Genomic DNA, 4,802 nt, shown 5'->3' with positions numbered 1-4,802 from the left:
ACAACCGAGCCTTCCATTCCATGAGACCAGAGTCTTCGTGGTATATGCTAGAATTATTGGCGGCCATTCTTGAGATCCGGAAAGTCTAAACCTTGTCTGTGGTATTCCGAGTAGGATCCGGGAAGGGATGGCTGTGACGAGCTTTAAACTCGCGAGTGCTGGGCGTAGTGATAGACGCAAAAGGATTACGGAATCCTATTCCAGTATGATCGAGAACCAACAGATGAATAGCCGTGCGGTGACAGCGCATTTTGGACCATTTTCACTGAGAGGACGGGATGTAGCCATTGACGACGGTGATGCACTACATAAGCTTGCCATGGAAAGGAGTAGGAATGATTGGATGAAGACAGCAGGAAAGCAGAGGTTCAGGAGGAACAAAAGCATCTCTATACGCTTATCTGAAACTCTCACCAATGAATTATATAAGTATCTCTATCCCCTTTTATATTTTAATTATGTTTTAATTATTAAAACTCTATAACCATTTGAATCCGCCTGACTGAGATTTACAAGGTGACCATAGCTTGCTTCAAGCCGACAATCTCCGTGGGATCGACCCTTACTCACGTAAGGTTTATTACTTGGATGACCCAGTGCACTTGCTAGTTAGTTGTGCGAAGTTGTGACAAAGTGTGTGAATTACGTTTCGAGCACCAAGTTTTTGGCGCCGTTGTTAAGGATCACAATTTCGTGCACCAAGTTTTTGGCGTCGTTGCCGGGGATTGTTTGAGTTTGGACAACTGACGGTTCATCTTGTTGCTCAGATTATGTAAATTTTATTTTAATTTTAAGCTTTTTGTTTTTTTTATTTTTATTTTTATTTTCGAAAAAATTTTCAAAAAAAAAATTTCTTTGTTCTTCAGAATTTTTAAGAATGAATTCTAGAGTTTCTTCATGTTTTGTTGAAGCCTGGCTGGCTGTAAAGTCATGTCTAATTCTTTTGGACCGAGGCTTCCACTCATCAGTACAGAAGCAAGTTGAATGAAGTATCAGCTGTTGTATGTCTGATTTGTATCTTCAAGCTTGGCTGGCTATTGGCCACGTCTAGTGTTTTGGACCAGAGCTTTCACTGAAAGCTTGGCTGGCTAGTGAGCCATGTCTAATTCCTGGACCGGAGCTTTAGACTAACATTGCATGATTCCTGGAATTCTTATTAAAAATTTTGAAATTCTTATTTTTCTTTTTTTTCAATTAATTTTCAAAAAATCCAAAAAAATTTATAAAATAATAAAATCAAAAATATTTTAGTGTTTCTTGTTTGAGTCTTGAGTCAAATTTTAAGTTTGGTGTCAATTGCATGTTTATCTCTTTCTTGCATTTTTCAAAAATTCATGCATTGCATTCTTCATAATCTTCAAGTTGTTCTTGATGAATCCTCTTGTTTGATCTTCATATTTTCTTGTTGTGTTTTGCATCTTGTTTTTCATATGCATTCTTGCATTCATAGTGTCTAAAAAGTTAAAAAAATTTCAAAGTTTGGTGTCCTGCATGTTTTCTTTTCTTGAAAACTTTTCAAAAATAAGTTCTTGATGTTCATCATGATCTTCAAAGTGTTCTTGGTGTTCATCTTGACATTCATAGTGTTCTTGCATGCATCATTTGTTTTGATCCAAAACTTTTATGCATTGAGTCTTTTTCTTGTTTTTCTCTTCCATCATTAAAAATTAAAAAATTAAAAAGATATCTTTCCCTTATTCTCTCATAAAAATCCGAAAATTTGAGTTGACTTTTTCAAAAATTTTTAAAAATCTAGTTGTTTCTTATGAGTCAAAGCAAATTTTCAATTTAAAAACCTTATCTTTTTCAAATCTTTTTCAAAAATCAAATCTTTTTCATTTTTCTCTCATAATTTTTGAAAATTTCAAATTGATTTTCAAAAATCTTTTTCTTATTTTGTTTCATAATTTCAAAATTTTTACTAACAATTAATGTGATTGATTCAAAAATTTTAAGTTTGTTACTTGCCTAGTAAGAAAGGTTCAATCTTTAAATTTTAAATCATATCTTTTTGTTTCTTGTTAGTCAAGTAATCAACTTTAATTTTCAAAATAAAATCTTTTTAAATTTCTTTTTCAAATCTTTTTCAAAATAAATTTCAATCACATCTTTTTCAAAATCAATTTCAAAATCTTTTCTAACTTCTTTTCTAACTTCCTATCTTTTCAAATTTGATTTTCAAATCTTTTTAATTAACTACTTGACTTTTTGTTTGATTTTAAAAGTTTACTATTTCAATCATATCTTTTTCAAAACTACCTAACTAATTCTCTCTCTAATTTTCAAAAATCACCTTCCCTTTTTTCAAAATTCCTTTTTTTATTAACTAATTGTTTTAATTTTTTATTTAATTTAATTTCATTTTTCTTTTTTTTAATTTTCGAATTTTAACTTTAATTTTAAATTAGAAACAAAAATATTTTTATTTTATTTTATTTAAATTTTCGAATTCTTCCCTCTCTCATCTCCCTCTTCTATTCTTCTCTTCTTATACTCACATAAGGAATCTCTATACCGTGACATAGAGGATTCCATATTTTCTTTTCTGTTCTCTTTTTTTTCATATGAGTAGGAGCAAGGACAAAAATATTCTTGTTGAAGCAGATCCTGAACCTGAAAGGACTCTGAAGATGAAACTAAGAGAAGCTAAAATACAACAATCCAGAGAAAACCTTATAGAGAATCTTGAAAAAGAAGTAATGGCTGAACCCAACAACAATGCAAGGAAGATGCTTGGTGACTTTACTGCACCAAATTCTAATTTATATAGAAGAAGCATCTCAATCCCTGCCATTGGAGCAAACAATTTTGAGCTAAAGCCTTAATTAGTTTCTCTGATGCAACAGAATTGTAAGTTTCATGGACTTCCATCAGAAGATCCTTTTCAGTTCTTAATTGAATTCTTGCATATCTGTGATACTGTTAAGACCAATGGGGTTGACTCCGAGGTCTACAGGCTTATGCTTTTCCTGTTTGCTGTAAGAGACAGAGCTAGAATATGGTTGGACTCTCAACCTAAAGATAGCCTGAACTCTTGGGATAAGCTGGTCACGGCTTTCTTAGCCAAGTTCTTTCCTCCTCAAAAGCTTAGCAAACTTAGAGTGGATGTTCAAACCTTCAAACAGAAAGAAGGTGAATCCCTCTATGAAGCTTGGGAGAGATACAAGCAACTGACCAAAAAGTGTCCTTCTGACATGCTTTCAGAATGGACCATCCTGGATATATTCTATGATGGTCTGTCTGAATTATCAAAGATGTCATTGGACCATTCTGCAGATGGATCCATTCACCTAAAGAAAATGCCTGCAGAAGCTCAGGAACTCATTGACATGGTTGCAAATAACCAGTTCATGTACACTTCTGAAAGGAATTCTGTGAATAATGGGACGCCTCAGAGGAAGGGAGTTCTTGAAATTGATGCTTTGAATGCCATATTGGCTCAGAACAAAATATTGACTCAGCAAGTCAATATGATTTCTCAGTCTAAATGGATTACAAGCTGCATCCAACAGTACTCAAGAAGCATCTTCTGAAGAAGAAGCTTATGATCCTGAGAACCCTGTAATAGCAGAGGTGAATTACATGGGTGAACCCTATGGAAACACCTATAATCCCTCATGGAAAAATCATCCAAATTTCTCATGGAAGGATCAACAAAATCCTCAACAAGGCTTTAATAATGGTGGAAGAAACAGGTTTAGCAATAGCAAGCCCTTTCCATCATCCACTCAGCAACAAATAGAGAATTCTGAGCAGAATCCATCTAGCTTAGCAAATATAGTCTCTGATCTATCTAAGGCCACTCTAAGCTTCATGAATAAAACAAGGTCCTCCATTAGAAATTCGGAGGCACAAGTGGGCCAGCTGAGTAAAAGAGTCACTGAAACTCCTCCTAGTACTCTCCCAAGCAATACAGAAGAGAATCCAAAAAGAGAGTGCAAGGCCATTACCTTACTTGGTGTGGCCGAACCCAGAGAGGAGGAGGAGGACGTGAATCCTAGTGAGGAAGACCTCCTGGGACGTTCAGTGACCAATAAGGAGTTTTCCTTTGAGGAACCAAAGGAATCTGAGGCTCATCTGGAGACCATAGAGATTCCATTGAACCTCCTTCTGCCCTTCATGAGCTCTGATGAGTATTCTTCTTCTGAAGAGAATGAAGATGTTACTGAAGAGCAAGTTGCTAAGTACCTTGGTGCAATCATGAAGCTAAATGCCAAATTATTTGGTAATGAGACTTAGGAAGATGAACCTCCCTTGCTCACCAATGAACTGAATGCATTGGATAGGTAGAAATTACCCCAAAAGAAATAGGATCCTGGTAAATTCCTAATTCCCTGTAACATAGGCACCATGACCTTTGAGAAGGCTCTGTGTGACCTGGGGTCAGGAATAAACTTAATGCCACTCTCTGTAATGGAGAAACTTAGGATCTTTGAGGTGCAAGCTGCCAGAATCTCATTAGAGATGGCAGACAACTCAAGAAAATAGGCTTATGGACTAGTAGAGGACGTGCTAGTAAAGGTTGAAGGCCTTTACATCCCTGCTGATTTCATAATCCTAGACACTGGGAAGGATGAGGATAAATCCATCATCGTTGGAAGACCCTTCCTAGCCACAGCAAGAGCTGTGACTGATGTGGACAGAGGAGAGTTGGTCCTTCAACTGAATGAGGACAACCTTGTGTTTAAAACTTAAGGATATCCTTCTGTAACCATGGAGAGTAAGCATGAAAAGCTTCTCTCACTGCAGAGTCAACCAAAGCCCCCACAGTCAACTTTAAGTTTGGTGTTGGGAGGTCACAA

The 4,802-nt window shown here is 35.8% G+C and overlaps 1 non-coding gene across 1 annotated transcript; it reads right to left on the bottom strand.

Moving 5' to 3' along the window:
* Positions 1-3,092: 3,092 nt before the first annotated feature.
* Positions 3,093-3,200, bottom strand: LOC148549409 (small nucleolar RNA R71). The gene has a single exon (XR_015897218.1). It is a non-coding gene; the product is annotated as a small nucleolar RNA R71 (small nucleolar RNA).
* Positions 3,201-4,802: the final 1,602 nt, after the last annotated feature.

This window comes from Arachis ipaensis, chromosome B8 (genome assembly GCF_059453495.1).
Source record: "Arachis ipaensis isolate K30076 ecotype BB chromosome B8, ASM5945349v1, whole genome shotgun sequence".
Lineage (NCBI taxonomy): Eukaryota > Viridiplantae > Streptophyta > Magnoliopsida > Fabales > Fabaceae > Arachis > Arachis ipaensis.
The sequence above is the reverse complement of the archived record's forward strand: the minus strand, read 5'-3'. Positions and strand labels throughout refer to the sequence as shown.